Consider the following 17,009-nt stretch of genomic DNA (forward strand, 5'->3'; position numbering starts at 1 on the left):
TCCGGGGGCATGTTACCTGGGAAATTATTAAAAAAAATTTTGAAAAGAGCATTTCGTGCAATTTGGGCATCGAATTTTAAGAAATAATTAGGCGTAAAAAATGAGATAATTAACAAATTTCAGAAAAAAATCATGATTGACCGGTTTTGGCGTTATAATGCGTGAAAAAAACTTGATTTTAGCGTTACAATGCGTGAAATGTAATGATTAATAATATTTAAGTCTTTTATTCACCCTCACCATACACCGACAAAAAAATTAAGCCATATCAGAGAGTTGAACTCCGGACACCTGGTTTACGAGACCAGTGCTCTAACCACTGAGCTAATAAGGTAAACAAGTGATACTTTTGCAAACGTAAAATGAAACGGCTACAAAATTCCACTTGAATAACAAAAGTCGTAGTCGGCAGGATTTGAACCTGCGCGGGAATATCCCAACAGATTTCGAGTCTGTCGCCTTAACCACTCGGCCACGACTACATAATTGCCTGTTGAAACGCAATAATAAAAAAGCACAATAAAACACAAGTAATTATTATAGAAATTGATTTCTAAAAGAACGAATCACAAAAAGCCAATCACAAAACTCATTTATATTAGGTAGATACTTATTGAGTTTAAGTGGAAAATGTGAAGAGCCTTTTCAGAGATTCGAACTCCGGACCCCTGGTTTACTAGACCAGTGCTCTAACCACTGAGCTAATGAGGCACGTGCAAAAACAGCCGTGGACACTGTTGATATGATTACATTGATGAAAAATCCTAGCTTACTATATTTTTATAAGGTTGATACCTAAATTAAGTTGAGGGAGTGCATCTAATGTGGGAACGGGAACACGTAGAACATTTTTTTTCAAAAGAAAATACAGCATAATCATTAACTAGACCATTGGCAAGTTGTTGTTAAAACCGTTCTCTTTAAAGGTAAACGGGCAAAAAGGCCATGGTTTATGGGCCCAACACGTTTCCACTGCCCCACCCTGCTTGCTACACACTGCTTCTATGCCATGGATATATACACAGATCTGTATTTTCTTTTTACTTGTGCTGTTCCGAATAAGTTAAGAAAAGTGGGAAATGTTCTTACAGGTATCTAAGAAAATATCAAGCTGTTATTGAAATCGGGCTTTTCTCTTACACTCCATTTAAGAAAAATTAACTTTCTGAACCAAAAATGACACCTAAAAAGTGCACTGAAAATATCTTTTTTTTTGAAATGACAACGTTAGCAGGAAATGGTTTCGATCCATTAATTGACCTCTGGGTTATGGGCCCAGCACGCTTCCACTGCGCCACCCAGTTTGCTACACACTGCTTCTATGACATGAATATAAAACTTGTGCTATTTCGAATAAGGTAAGAACAGCAGGAAATGTTCTTTCAGGTACCTAGGAGAATAGCATCACACAGGTATGCACGGTGAGGGATTGTAGCCCAGTGGTAGAGCATTCGACTGCAGATCGAGAGGTCAGTGATTCAACTCCGCTCGCTCCCTTCTCTTTTATGAATGAAAGAAAAATTCAACTTTTTTATCGTACTAATTAGTGAAATAAAAAAACCCCACTTATTTTCCTTGCAACAATCCGTTTCCTTGATAAATAATCCTTGCAGTTTAGTGTTTTTTCAATAAATCTCTGGAACACATGCATGACCTATAAATTTGTAAAACGGGAGTGCATACCTGGAATACAGGGAATATAATTACTTTATCTTAATAATGTGCGTGCATACATATACTGTAGAGCCAGGAATTTCTGAATACTTTTTCAAGATGTTTATATCCAGTGGTGTAATTGTTAGCAGTTCGGAATCTGAATACGATAAATTATATAGTTGCCATAATTAAAGTGCCTATATCACTTGTGGGATCTTTACGGATTTGAATAGAGCTTGAAAAATTAGTTTATAAGTTCTACAACCCTTTTTGGTATAATTAAATAGTTTCGGAAATATTTACATCCAAACATGACGATTTGCCTAAATTTCCGTCGTGCTCGGGGGCTGGGACTCAGGAACCGAGTTCTTTTCAAACATTATAATCAATTGTAATTTTACTTCGATTTTCCAATAACGTAAAACATTTTGAGAAAAACTCGCCCAGTTGCTACAGCCATACAGAACGCACCGTTCCCGCATTTTTTTCTTGAAAAGCGCAAACTATATCGCAAGTGAAACTCTTCATGTTTACATTATAAAAGACGGCGTGTTTGCAAGTCATTCCTGAGTCCCAGTCCCCCCAACCAACGTATTTTCGAAACAATTTAATTATATAAAAAAGTGTTGCAGAACTTATAAACTAATTTTTCAAGCTCTATTCAAATCCGTGAAGATCCCACAAGTGATATAGGCACTTTAATAGCTATAGTTGCATATAATTTACTAAAGTATGACCACAAAAGCCTTTTCAGAGAGTTGAACTCTGGACCCCTTGTTTACAAGACCAGTGCTCTAACCACTGAGCTAATGAGGCGTATGTGTAAACTACCACGAATATATGAATATTTTATCTTAATAATGTGCATGCGCGTATCAAACTACATTATTATACTATGCAGCTAGACATTTGTCAGTAAGTTTGATAGATGTTTAAGGTCTATGGTTTAATGGTTATCACTTCGGACTCTGACTCGGAGGAAAAATTGAGCTTTTTTATGCTATTCAAAAGGTTTCTCTTTGATAGCGATACACAAATACACAATTGTGAACCAGCGATTAGATTAATTTCCGGGTTGAAATGTCTTAAACACCAATTTCTGGGATGTCTTTTAGTATATGGTTAGGTTCTGTGGTGTAATGGTTAGCACTTCGGACACTGCATCCGGGAATTCGAGTTCACTTCTCGGTAGAACCTTGCTGGAACTATTAATTTTATGTCTTAATGTAAGTTTTTGAGTTCTGGCTTTTCGCTTATAGCCCATTTCAGAAAAATATATGTTTTTGAATAAAAATGACATTTTGATGGTCTACTGAACTTTATCAGCAAATGGTTTCGATGCATTGGCTTCTGGCCAATCTGCTTGCACGGGAATCGAACCCGTGACCTCTAGCACCCTAGGCGAGCATCACACCACCAGGCCATGAAGCCAAGCCAGAACATGGGAGAACTTCTTTTTCCCATAATTATTTTATCGCTAACAATGAAGTCGATGTATGGCATGGGACAAGAAAAAATGGTCATATGCAGTAATAGAATTTGCAAAAGTTGATTTTGGTGTAATAATGCGTGAAATAGTTACAAACTACTTCGTTCTCCGTCTTTACGTAATTTTTCATTTCAGGCTTTCTCTTAAAGGTATCTAAGAAAATAGCATGTGACCGGTATGCTGCATGCAACGCTCAGGTAGAGTAGCATATAGTGGTAGAGCATTCGACTGCAGGTTGACAGGTCACTGGGGTCAGTAGTTCAACTCCGCTCGCTCACTCCTGTTCTATAAATTAAAGAGAAATTAAATATTTTTATGGTACCCATGCATTAGTGCATGAAAAATTCCAATTTATTTCGTGGCAAACGGCCGTATAGGTTTCATAAAAAATCCATGCAGTTTAGGTTTTTTGAATGATACTCTGGGACTAATGCATGTTCTATATTATATTAATTTTGTAAACCAGGGCTCCATGCCTGGAATAGGGAGAATATATTATAATTATAAATACTTAATTTTAATAATGTGCGTGTATAGACTATACATCACAGCGCTGGTCAGATGTGTATGATGAGCTGTCAAAAGATTGCAGAATACATATTCGGAAAAAAATTGAATTTTTTTATGCTATTTAAAAGGTTTCTCTTTGATAGCGGTACAGAAATACACAATTGTGAACCAGCGATTAGATTTCCGGGTTGAAATGTCTTAAGCACAAATTTCTGCGGGGTCTTGTAGTAGATGGTTAGGCTCTGTGGTGTAATGGTTACCTTTCTGAAACTATTAATTTATTTTTTATGTAAGTTTTGAGTTCTGGCTTTTTTATTATAGTTAATTCCAGAAAAAATATGTATTTTTGAATAAAAATGACAATAACATGGTCTACTGAAATTTAGCAGCAAATTGTGTCGACGCATTCGCCTCTAACCGGGCTTGCACGGGAATCGAGCCCGTGACCTCTCGCACGTAGGCGAGAATCATACCACCAGGCCATGAAGCCAAGCCAGAACATGGGAAAAGTTCTTCCTCCCATAATTATTTCATCGCTAACAATGAAGTCGATGTATGGCATGGGATAAAAAAAGTGGTCATATCCAGTGATAGTGTTTTCAAAACTCTTTTTTGGCGTTATAATGCGTGAAATGTAATAATTAGTATTATTATATGGCACGCGGTCTCGTGACTAAAATAGCGTGCGCTGATTGGTTCTTTGCCGGTCTGGAATCCCCCAGTATTGGACCGTTGCCGTAGTAACGGTCCAACTCTCATATTTTCGAACAAAAACAAGCTTGTACTTTTATTTTTGACACGAAAAATATCGACGGAGAATGGACGAGGTAGAGCATTATTTCGTACATGTGAATATTATATTTATTCATCTTTGATTTTTGTTTATATTACTAGCTGTATCATTCTTATTTAACGGGTAAAAAACAAAGTTTTGGAAGCCACTTCAGTGCTTGCTTAGCGACTGGCTGGCGAAAGAGCCGGCAAGAATGCTGCAGCGCATTGTATGAATAAATAAACTAAATACTGTATGCCATATAATAAATCCCTTATTAACCGAATACGTTCGGTCCGTACTGGAAAAATATCAGACCTCGGTCTTTTATGTACGGACCTCGCTATCGCTCGGTCCGTACTGTCAAAGACCTCGGTCTGATATTTTTCTAGTACGGACCTCAAATTCGGTTAATAAGTGGTATATATTTAATTCTTTTACTCACCCTCACCACACACAGGCAAAAATAATAAGCCTTATCAGAGAGTTGAACTCCGGACCCCTGGTTTACGAGACCAGTGCTCTAACCACTGAGGTAATAAGGCAAACAAGTGATACTTTTGCAAACGTAAAATGAAACGGCCACGAAATTCCACTTGCATAACAAAAGTCGTAGTCGGCAGGATTTGAACTGTCGAGTCTGTCGCCTTAACCACTCGGCCACGACTACATAATTGCCCGTTGAAACGCAATGGTACAAAAGCACAATAAAACACATATAAGTATTATAGAAAATGATTTCTAAAAGAACGAATCGTAAACGTTGTTCACTATTGTTACAAAAAGCCAATCACAAAACTCATTTATATTAGCTATAGATACTTATTGAGTTTAGGTGGAAAATGGGAAGAGCCTCGTCAGAGATTCGAACTCCGGACCCCTGGTTTACTAGACCAGTGCTCTAACCACTGAGGTAATGAGGCACATGGATAAACAGATTACATTGATGAAAAATCCTAGCTTACTATATTTTTATAAGGTTGATACCTAAATTAAGTTGAGGGAGTGCATCTAATGTGGGAACGGGAACACGTAGAACATTTTTTTTCAAAAGAAAATACAGCATAATCATTAACTAGACCATTGGCAAGTTGTTGTTAAAACCGTTCTCTTTAAAGGTAAACGGGCAAAAAGGCCATGGTTTATGGGCCCAACACGTTTCCACTGCCCCACCCTGCTTGCTACACACTGCTTCTATGCCATGGATATATACACATATCTGTATTTTCTTTTTACTTGTGCTGTTTCGAATAAGTTAAGAAAAGCGGGAAATCTTCTTACAGGTATCTAAGAATATATCAGCGCATGCAGGTATGCACGATCGGGGAGTATAGTTTTTAAGTTCCGGTTTTTCTCTTACACTCCATTTAAGAAAAATTAACTTTCTGAACCAAAAATGACACCTAAAATGTGCTCTGAAAATATCTTTTTTATTGAAGTGACAACTTTAGCAGGAAATGGTTTCGATCCATTGACCTCTGGGATATGGGCCCAGCACGCTTCCACTGCGCCACCCTGCTTTCTACACACTGCTTTTATACCATGAATATAAAACTTGTGCTATTTCGAAAAAGGTAAGAACAGCAGGAAATGTTCTTTCAGGTACCTAGGAGAATAGCATCATACAGGTATGGATGATCAGGGAGTGTAGCTCAGTGCATGGGAGAGTATTCGACTGCAGATCGAGAGGTCAGTGGTTCAACTCCGCTCGCTCCCTTCTCTTTTATAAATGAAAGAAAAATTGAACATTTTTATCGTACTAATTAGTGAGTTAAAAAACCCCAATTTATTTTCGTTACAACAATCCGTTTGCTTGACAAATTATCCTTGTAGTTTAGTGTTTTTTCAATGACTCTCTGGGACACATGCATGTTCTATAAATTTGTAAAACGGGTGTCCATACCTGGAATACAGGGAATATAATTACTTTATCTTAATAATATGCGTGCATAGATATACTGTAGAGCCAGGAATTTCTCGGTAATTTTTCTAGGTGTTTATGTCCTGTGGTGTGATGGTTAGCACTTCGGACTCTAAATACCATAAATTATATAGTAACCATTATAGTTGGCTATTATTTACAATAGTATGACAACAAAAGCCTCATCAGAGAGTTGAACTCTGGACCCCTGGTTTACAAGACCAGTACTGTTTAACCATTATGTAGTTTGAAACGCGAACATTATAATATATTATACTTTATCTTACGATTCGTTCTTTTAGAAATCAATTTGTATAATAATTACTTATGTTTTATCGTGCTTTTTTACCATTGCGTTTCAATAGGCAACTATGTAGTCGTGGCCGAGTGGTTAAGGCGACAGACTCGAAATCTGTTGGGATATTCCCGCGCAGGTTCAAATCCTGCCGATTACGACTTGCGAAAGTATCACGCATTTGCCTTATTAGCTCAGTGGTTAGAGCACTGGTCTCGTTAACCATGGGTCCGACGTTCAACTCTCTGATAAGGCTTCATATTTTTGCCTGTGTATGGTCAGGGTGAGTAAAAGACTTAAATATTACGAATCATTACATTTCACGCATTATAACGCCAAAATCAAGTTTGGCAAAAACTATCACTGGATATGACCATTTTTTCTTATCCCATGCCATACATCGACTTCATTGTTAGGGATGAAATATTGTCGCAAAAAAGAACTTTTCATACGTTCTGGCTTGGCTTTATGGCCTGGTGGTATGATTCTCGCCTAGGGTGCGAGAGGTCACGGGTTCAATTCCCGTGCAAGCCAGGTCAGAGGCCAATGCATCGAAACCATTTGCTGATAAAGTTCAGTAGACCAAAATATAATATAGAACATGCATGTGTCCCACCCAGAGAGTCATTCAAAAAACCTAAACTGCGTGGATAGTTTATCAAACCTACGGCTGTTTGCCACGAAAATAAATTGAAATTTTTCATGCACTAATGGGTACCATAAAAATAATGAATTTTTCCTGTCAGAACGTGCGAATCTGGATCAACAGTCGTATGTCGCTGCCAAGTTTAACTGTTACATTTAAAATTATTCCTGCTTTAGGCAGCTGCAAAAGCTCTTATGTCATTCAATTGTGTTTTATATGCTGCACGCAGGACCGTAGCTAGAAGCTTAATTAGGAGGGGGTGTATATTCATATATTTGTCTTACTCCCAACTGATTTCTTTTGTACGCTATTGTCCCTATAGTATATAAACATGGATATATGAATATACACCCCCCCCCAATTAAGCTTCTAGCTACGGCCCTGGCTGCACGGTCGAGCATTCTAAGCATTAAGTCAGAGAAAGCTTAATTCGACTAAAAAAGTACTATGAGTAGTTAAGAGTAAAATATGGTTAACAGAAGGAATGTTTGAAAATTTTAATGGGTGTTGATGATAAATATTTAAAGTTGTGAACATTTCTAAGGTAAAGACTGGGTGGGACCAGAGAGTCATTCAAAAAACCTAAACTGCGTGGATAGTTTATCAAACCTACGGCTGTTTGCCACGAAAATAAATTGGGATTTTTCATGCACTAATGGGTACCATAAAAATAATGAATTTTTCTTTCATTCATAAAAGAGAAGGGAGCGAGCGGAGTTGAACCACTGACCTCTCGATCTGTAGTCGAATGCTCTACCACTGGGCTACACTCCCTGATCGTGCATACCTGTGTGATGCTATTCTCCTAGCTACCTGAAAGAACATTTCCTGCTGTTCTTACCTTATTCAAAATAGCACAAGTTTTATATTCATCGAATGGAAGCAGTGTGTAGCAAGCAGGGTGACGCAGTGGAAGCGTGCTGGGCCCATAACCCAGAGGTCAATGGATCGAAACCATTTCCTGCTAAAGTTGTCATTTCAATAAAACAAAATATTTTCAGTGCACATTTTAGGTGTCATTTTTGGTTTAGAAAGTTAGTTTTTCTTAATTGGAGTGGAAGAGAAAAGCCCGAACTCAAAGACTATAATCCCCGATCGTGCATACCTGCATGCGCTGATATTTTTCTAGGTGCCTGTAAGAACTTTTCCCGCTTTTCTTAACTCATTCGGAACAGCACAAGTAAAAAGAAAATACAAATCTGTGTAAATATTCATGATATCGAAGCAATGTGTAGCAAGCAGGGTGGGGCAGTAGAAACGTGCTGGGCCCATAAACTATGGCATGTTTAATAATAATTTATTTATCCATCTTAGGTATAAAATTACAATGGATTTACAATTACTAAATATGATTAAAATGTATGTATATATACAAATATAATAAATTTACGATTTTAAAATTATGTCTATAATAGTGCATTAGTCCTTGGAATAAACGAAAGTTTATGCCTATTGGTATGAGAGAAGAACTGCGGTAGAGTTCTTGGAGTTCTTAGATTATATGTTGTCGTCACAATATCTGGTATGTATTTCCTGCAAGGGTGCGTTTCATTATCCATAATTTTCTTGTATTCACGTATGGCGAGCATGTCACGACGCTGCTCAAGAGACTGAAATGAATCAGACGGCAGAGCAAGTATTTTTAGACTTCGAGTTTGAATGTTCTCCACCTCATCTATTAAATATTGTGGTAAACCACTCCAAATTGGGGCTGCATATTCCAAAACCGGCCTAATTTTCGTGAAGTAACAAGTTAAACCTACTTCCGTCGGTAGGTTTGCTCGGCGGCATTCCCGGAGGTGGAATAAACGTTTGTTTGCCTTTTTAGTAATTTCTTCAACGTGTGTGTTCCATTTAAGGGTATCGTTACACCAAAGGCCCAGCAGCTTGAACGTTTTTACTCTTTCAATTGTATCATTACCAATCATAAGTGAAGGTGGTGCAGGAATTCCTTCTTTGAAGCAAATCCACATATCTTTAGTCTTTTTTATATTAAGTTCCATCTTGTTTCTAAGTGCCCAGTCATTCGTTGCATCTAACACCGTTTGCATGTTGCCAGTGGAGCAATATGAGATTGCCTCATCCTGAGTGCAATCATCTGCATATTTGTATGTATTAATCTGCAAATGGTTGGGAATGCAATCTTCAAGATCGTTAACATAGACATTAAACATTGTTGGTGAGATGACAGAGCCCTGGGGGACTCCAGAAGGACAGGACCTAATAGATGATAAACTCGCACCTATTTTTACTCGCTGGCTTCTTCCTTCTAAGAAACTCTTCGTCCATAACCAAAAGCATTTAGATACATTCATTTCAGCTAATTTTCTTAGGAGCAACCATGGTCAACCATATCGAAAGCTTTACGAAAATCAATAAATAAGGCATGAATTCCCATTCTTCCATCCCGTGAATTTTCGGTCTTATTGTACCAATTTTGGTAATACTCGCTAACGCAGATACTGTTGATCTTCCTTTTGTAAATGCATGTTGATTATCTTTGATGTTAAGGTCATTTTTATTCAGTTTAAGTTGTATGGTTTCCAAGATTTTTGCCATTTGCGGTAATACAGAGATTTGCCGGAAATCATTGTCAATATCATTCGGGGGGTATACTTTGGGCACAGGGGTGACCAATGCGTGCTTATAGAGAGTCGGGTATTTGGACTGGGAAATGCTAGAGCAGATGATATTATGAATAATAGGGGCAAGCTCTTCACTGTAACGTTTCAGTAGCCATGCAGGAATGTCGTCCGAACCGCTTGCTTTCTTAGGGTTTAGGTGTTTGAGAATTGCCTTAATTTGTCCAATCGAAGGTAACAGCGGCTTGGTATCTTTGAGTAAATGTTCAATTTCCTCTAGTTTTGGTTTTTCATTAGGAGTGGTGCTCTGCCAAGGCTTGGTAAACTTTGTTGTAAGCGTTCAGCTAGGTCATCTGTGGGGGCTGCTGAAGATTGGAAGTTACAATCATTAGCAGCCACAAGTTCATATATAATTTTATACCACTTTGCTGGGCTTGTTACACGTGTATCTTCCGCTTTCGATTGATAATACGTTTTCTTAGCACTAGATATAAGTGAAGAAACTTTGTCACATAATAATTGGTATCTTGATCTGTTCCCTGACGTAAACGCTTTTTGTCTGGCCTTTATTTCTTGCTTTATACGCGGGGTCATCCAAGGTTTATCTGAAGGATGAAAACGTACAGTACGTTTGGGCAGCGTTTTATCAAGAATACGCGTGATCATACTTGTGAATTTCGAAACTTTATCGTCAATCTCATCAGCATCATAAACCATTTCCCAGCTTTGCCTGTTCAGATGGACACTCAGATCGATTAAGTTACTACATTTTGTCAGGCGTACTTTTCGGGAAATCGCCTTCACTTTTTCTTTCAGCTTTGGGGTGAGTAAGAGACACTGATGGTCCGAGCGGCCAATCGGCGGGAGATGTTGGATGTCATTGTAAAATTCTGACATATTAGTAAGGATTTGATCTAAAATATTTCTGCCCCTAGTAGGAGCTCGTACAACTTTGCAAAGGTTAAAGCGCCTACATACTAGATTCAGTTTCATTTTGTTAAAATCTCCGGCGATGATTATACCTGCTGAAGGATGGTCTTTCAGAATTTCATCAAGTCCATTTGTGATATACTCGAGCATTGCTCTTTCATCTTCCATCGTCTGACCTGGTGGGTAGTATACACTAATAACTATTATGGCACTATAAGGCCTGGGAGTTCTAGGCGGTTTAAGCAGGAGCCATAAGACTTCTTTATCTTCCACTTCAAGATTTGTAAGACGGGTAGTAGGCATTTGATGGTGCACATAGGCTAAGACACCGCCACCAGGGGTAGGGCGGTCTCGTCGATATGCGTTGAACTTCTCACTAATTTCTATAGCAGCATCCGGAATATTTGAGTTCAGCCAGGATTCTGTAATTATGACCAGAGATGGGTTATTGACAGCAGCGATTCCAGAAAGTTCTATAATTTTATTTGTCACATGACATGTTTGCCTGTCTAGCTTGAATGAGAACGGTCTTAACAACAATTTGCCAATGGTCTTAATAATCACTATGCTGTATTTTCTTTTAAAAAAAAGTGGTATGTGTTCCCGTTCACTATTACGTTAAATAGTTACAAAGCCGCCATCGTCATGCATGGGTACCTCATACAGCAAGGAAATTTGCATGTCCTCTGCTAATAATACTTTATCGAACCAGTTCAAGATTCCTGTAGTTATCTCCAATCGTCTTGATTATTTGAAACTTCGTCGCACAAGACCTGTAACATCTAATCTTGTTCAGATCCCACTCACAGAGCAGTCATTTCATAACACCGGAAAGCATTTACGACTTTGCTATCTCAATGCAAGATCTATAAAGAATAAATCTGCTGATTTTGTTTGTTATGCTCCTTCAACTGGCGCGGATATTTTTGCCATCACCGAAACCTGGCTTACCGAAGACGATATATGGCATATAGAGCGGAAATTATTCTGCCTGGATATAAACTGCTTGACAATACGCGTGTTGGACGAATTGGCGGCGGAATTGCATTGCTATTTAGGGAGAATATTGAGGCAAAAAGAGTCGATAGCGGTGAACGTAAATCGTTTGAGTTCTCTGAATGGACACTATAGTATTGTTCGACAAAATTGAGGATAATTATAGTCTATCGCACTCCTTACTCCACTGTTCATCCTGTCTGTGCAAATGTATTCCTTGAGGAATTCTCCACATATCTAGAATCAGTAATCATGTCCCCCGAACCCCTGCTAATTGTTGGTGATTTCAACATGCACGTCAACATCCCAAATGATCCATATGCCATTCAATTTTTAGACCTCTTGTCATCAATGGGTCTTGACCAACATGTCGATAAACCTACGCACATCTCTGGTAACATTCTCGATCTGATAATTACCCGTTGCTCCGACTCCTTGGTTCTAACCAGTCCTTTAATCGATTATTTATTCTCAGATCACATGACTACAGGTTGACAGGTCACTGGGGTCAGTGGTTCAACTCCGCTCGCTCCCCCCTGTTCTATAACTTAAAGAAAAATTAAATATTTTTATGGTACCCATTAGTGCATGAAAAATTCCAATTTATTTTCGTCGCAAACAGCCGTAGGTTTGATAAACAATCCACGAAGTTTAGGTTTTTTGAATGACTCTCTGGGACACATGCATATTCTATATTATATTTGTAAACCAAGGCTCCATGTCTGTAATAGGGAGAATATATTATAATTATAAATACTTCATCTTAATAATGTGCCTGTATAGACTATACATCACAGCGCGGGTCAGATGTGTATGATGAGCTGTCAAAAGATTGCAGAATACGTATTCGGAAAAAAATTGAACTTTTTTATGCTATTCAAAAGGTTTCTCTTTGATAGCGGTACAGAAATACGCAGTTGTGAACCAGCGATTAGATTTCCGGGTTGAAATGTCTTAAACACCAATTTCTGGGATGTCTTTTAGTATATGGTTAGGTTCTGTGGTGTAATGGTTAGCACTTCGGACTCTCCATCCGGGAATTCGAGTTCACTTCTCGGTAGAACCTTGCTGGAACTATTAATTTTATGTCTTAATGTAAGTTTTTGAGTTCTGGCTTTTCGCTTATAGCCCATTTCAGAAAAATATATATTTTTGAATAAAAATGTCATTTTGATGGTCTACTGAACTTTACCAGCAAATGGTTTCTTTGCATTTGCTTCTGGCCAATCTGCTTGCACGGGAATCGAACCCGTGACCTCTAGCACCCTAGGCGAGCATCACACCACCAGGCCATGAAGCCAAGCCAGAACATGGGAATAGTTCTTCTTCCCATAATTATTTCATCGCTAACAATGAAGTCGATGTATGGCATGGGATAAGAAAAAATGGTCATATCCTGTGATAGTGTTTTCAAAACCCTTTTTTGGCGTTATAATGCGTGAAATGTAATAATTAGTAATATTTAAGTCTTTTACTCACCCTCACCATACACAGGCAAAAATATTATGCCTTATCATAGAGTTGAACTCCGGACCCGTGTCGGCGAACACGTGATACTTTTGCAAACGTAAAATGAAACGGCCACAAAATTCCACTTGCATAACAAAAGTCGTAGTCGGCAGGATTTGAACCTGCGCGGGAATATCCCAACAGATTTCGAGTCTGTCGCCTTAACCACTCGGCCACGACTACATAAATGCCTGTTGAAACGCAATGATCAAAAAGCACAATAAAACACAAGTAAGTATCATCGAAATTGATTTCTAAAAGAACGAATCGTGAACATTGTTCAATATTGTTACAAAAAGCAAATCACAAAACTCATATATATTAGGTAGATACTTATGAAGTTTAAGTGAAAAATGTGAAGAGCCTCGCTAGAGATTCAAACTCCGGGCCCCTGGTTTACTAGACCAGTGCTCTAACTACTGAGGTAATGAGGCACATGGATAAACAGTTTACATTGATGAAAAATCCTAGCTTACTATATTTTTATAAGGTTGATACCTAAATTCAGTTGTGGGAGTGCATCTAATGTGGGAACGGGAACACGTTGCACATTTTTTTCAAAAGAGAATACAGCATAATCATTAACTAGACCATTAGCAAATTGTTGTTGAAACCGTTCTCTTTAAAGCTAAACGGGCAAAAAGGCCATGGTTTATGGGCCCAGCACGTTTCCACTGCCCCACCCTGCTTGTTACACACTGCTTCTATGCCATGGATCTATACACATATCTGCATTTTCTTTTTACTTGTGCTGTTCCGAATAAGTTAAGAAAAGCTGGAAATGTTCATACAGGTATCTAAGAAAATATCAGCGCTTGCAGGTATGCACGATCGGGGAATATAGTTTTTAAGCTTAGGCTTTTTTCTTCCACTCCATTTAAGAAAAATTAACTTTCTGAACCAAAAATGACACCTAAAAAGGGCCCTAAAGTATCTTTTTTATTGAAAGACAACTTTAGCAGGAAATGGTTTCGATCCATTGACCTCTGGGTTATGGGCCCAGCACGCTTCCACTGCGCCACCCTGCTTGCTACACACTGCTTTTATGCTATGAATATAAAACTTGTGCTATTTCAAATAAGGTAAGAACAGCAGGAAATGTTTTTCAGGTACCTAGGAGAATAGCATCATACAGGTATGCACGATCAGGGAGTGTAGCCCAGTGGTAGAGCATTCGACTGCAGATCGAGAGGTCAGTGGTTCAACTCCGCTCGCTCCCTTCTCTTTTATGAATGAAAGAAAAATTCATTATTTTTATGGTACCCATTAGTGCATGAAAAATCCCAATTTATTTTCGTGGCAAACAGCCGTAGGTTTGATAAACAATCCACGCAGTTTAGGTTTTTTGAATGACTCTCTGGGACACATGCATGTTCTATATTATATTTGTAAACCAGGGCTCCATGTCTGTAATAGGGAGAATATATTATAATTATAAATACTTCATCTTAATAATGTGCGTGCATAGACTATACATCACAGCGCAGGTCAGATGTGTATGATGAGCTATCAAAAGATTGCAGAATACGTATTCGAAAGAAAAATTGAACTTCTTTATGCTATTCAAAAGGTTTCTCTTTGATAGCGGTACAGAAATACACAGTTGTGAACCAGCGATTAGATTTCCGGGTTGAAATGTCTTAAACACCAATTTCTGCGGTGTCTTTTAGTAGATGGTTAGGTTCTGTGGTGTAATGGTTAGCACTTCGGACTCTGAATCCGGGATTCCGATTTCAATTTTCGGTAGAACCTTGCTGAAACTATTAATTTTATGTCTTTATGTAAGTTTTTGAGTTCTGGCTTTTTTCTCTTATAGCCCATTTCAGAAAAAATATAAGTTTTTGAATTAAAGTGACAATTAGAATGATGGTCTACTGAACTTTATCAGCAAATGGTTTCGATGCATTGGCCTCTGACCTGGCTTGCACGGGAATTGAACCCGTGACCTCTCGCACCCTCGGCGAGAATCATACCACCAGGGCATGAAGCCAAGCCAGAACATGGGAAAAGTTCTTCTTCCCATAATTTTTTCATTGCTCACAATGAAGTCGATGTCTGGCATGGGATAAGAAAAAATGGTCACAAAATGGTCATATCTAATGATAGTGTTTTCAAAACTTGATTTTGGCGTTAAAATGCGTGAAATGTAATGATTAATAATATTTAAGTCTTTTACTCACCCTCACCATACACAGGCAAAAAATATTGAGCCTTATCATAGAGTTGAATTCCGGACCCGTGTTTTACGAGACCAGTGCTCTAACCACTAAGCTAACAAGTTAAACACGTGATACTTTCGCAAGTCGTAGTCGGCAGGATTTGAACCTGCGGGGGAATATCCCAACAGATTTCGAGTCTGTCGCCTTAACCACTCGGCCACGACTACATAATTGCCTGTTGAAACGCAATGATAAAAAAGCACAATAGAACACAATTATTCACTATTGTTACAAAAAGCCAATCACAAAACTCATTTATATTAGGTAGATACTTATTGAGTTTAAGTGGAAAATGTGAAGAGCCTCGTCAGAGATTCGAACTCCGGACCCCTGATTTACTAGCCCAGTGCTCTAACCACTGAGCTAATGAGGCACATGGAAAAACAATCGTGGACACTGTTGATATGATTACATTGATGAAAAATCCTAGTTCATTATATTTTTATAAGGTTGATACTTAAATTAAGGCGAGAGAGTGCATCTAATGTTGGAACGGGAACACGTACCACTTTTTTTTCAAAAGAAAATACAGTATAATCATTAACAAGACCATTGGCAAATTGTTGTTAAGATCGTTCTCATTCAAGCTAGACGGGCAAACATGCCATAGTTTATGGTTCCAGCACGTTTCCACTGCCTTACCCTGCTTGCTACACATTGCTTCTATGCCATGGATATTTACACAGATTTGTATTTTTTTTTTACTTGTGCTGTTCCGAATAAGTTAGGAAAAGCGAGAAATGTTCTTACAGGCACCTAGGAAAATATCAGCGCATGCAGGTATGCACGATCGGGAAGTATAGTTTTTGAGTCCGGGCTTTTCTCTTACACTCCATTTAAGAAAAACCAACTTTCTGAACCAAAAATGACACCTAAGATGTGCTCTGAAAATCTCTTTTTTAATGAAATGACAACTTTAGCAGGAAATGGTTTCGATCCATTGACCTCTCGGTTATGGGCCCAGCACGCTTCCACTGCGCCACCCTGCTTGCTACACACTGCTTCTATGCCATGAATATAAAACTTGTGCTATTTCGAATAAGGTAAAAAATCCCCATTTATTTTCGTCGTAACAATCCGTTTCATTGATAAATAATCCTTGCAGTTTAGCGTTTTTTCAGTGACTCTCTGGGACACATGCACGTTCTATAAATTTGTAAAACGGGTGTCCATACCTGGAATACAGGGGATATAATTACGTTATCTTAATAATGTTCGTGCATAGATATACTGTAGAGCCAGGAATTTCTCAGTAATTTTTTTAGGTGTATATGTCCTGCATGTGGTGTAATGGTTAGCACTTCGGACTCTGAATACGATAAATTATATAGTTGCCATTGTTAAAGCTATGGTTGCCTATTATTTACAAAAGTATGACAACAAAAGCCTCATCAGAGAGTTGAACACTGAACCCTAGGTTTACAAGAGCAGTGCTCTAACCACTGAGCTAATGAGGCGTATGTGCAAGCTACCACGAATATATG

The 17,009-nt window shown here is 38.3% G+C and overlaps 11 non-coding genes across 11 annotated transcripts; 4 read left to right on the forward strand and 7 right to left on the reverse strand.

Annotated features, from left to right (window-relative positions):
• Positions 1 to 400: 400 nt before the first annotated feature.
• Trnas-cga lies at positions 401 to 482 on the reverse strand. The gene has a single exon. It is a non-coding gene; the product is annotated as a tRNA-Ser (tRNA).
• Positions 483 to 4,899: 4,417 nt separating this feature from the next.
• Positions 4,900 to 4,972, reverse strand: Trnat-cgu. Its single transcript has one exon. It is a non-coding gene; the product is annotated as a tRNA-Thr (tRNA).
• Positions 4,973 to 5,875: 903 nt separating this feature from the next.
• On the reverse strand, positions 5,876 to 5,947 carry Trnam-cau. The gene has a single exon. It is a non-coding gene; the product is annotated as a tRNA-Met (tRNA).
• Positions 5,948 to 6,721: 774 nt separating this feature from the next.
• Positions 6,722 to 6,803, forward strand: Trnas-cga. Its single transcript has one exon. It is a non-coding gene; the product is annotated as a tRNA-Ser (tRNA).
• A 302-nt stretch (positions 6,804 to 7,105) lies between these two features.
• Positions 7,106 to 7,177, forward strand: Trnap-agg. Its single transcript has one exon. It is a non-coding gene; the product is annotated as a tRNA-Pro (tRNA).
• Positions 7,178 to 7,991: 814 nt separating this feature from the next.
• On the reverse strand, positions 7,992 to 8,063 carry Trnac-aca. Its single transcript has one exon. It is a non-coding gene; the product is annotated as a tRNA-Cys (tRNA).
• Positions 8,064 to 8,184: 121 nt separating this feature from the next.
• On the forward strand, positions 8,185 to 8,256 carry Trnam-cau. Its single transcript has one exon. It is a non-coding gene; the product is annotated as a tRNA-Met (tRNA).
• Positions 8,257 to 13,407: 5,151 nt separating this feature from the next.
• Positions 13,408 to 13,489, reverse strand: Trnas-cga. Its single transcript has one exon. It is a non-coding gene; the product is annotated as a tRNA-Ser (tRNA).
• A 773-nt stretch (positions 13,490 to 14,262) lies between these two features.
• On the reverse strand, positions 14,263 to 14,334 carry Trnam-cau. Its single transcript has one exon. It is a non-coding gene; the product is annotated as a tRNA-Met (tRNA).
• Positions 14,335 to 14,454: 120 nt separating this feature from the next.
• On the forward strand, positions 14,455 to 14,526 carry Trnac-gca. The gene has a single exon. It is a non-coding gene; the product is annotated as a tRNA-Cys (tRNA).
• A 1,084-nt stretch (positions 14,527 to 15,610) lies between these two features.
• On the reverse strand, positions 15,611 to 15,692 carry Trnas-cga. Its single transcript has one exon. It is a non-coding gene; the product is annotated as a tRNA-Ser (tRNA).
• Between the last annotated feature and the right edge of the window lie 1,317 nt (positions 15,693 to 17,009).

The sequence above is a fragment of the Dendronephthya gigantea genome, unplaced genomic scaffold, assembly GCF_004324835.1.
Source record: "Dendronephthya gigantea isolate DGI-Jeju-01 unplaced genomic scaffold, DenGig_1.0 000120F, whole genome shotgun sequence".
NCBI classification, from domain to species: Eukaryota; Metazoa; Cnidaria; class Anthozoa; order Malacalcyonacea; family Nephtheidae; genus Dendronephthya; species Dendronephthya gigantea.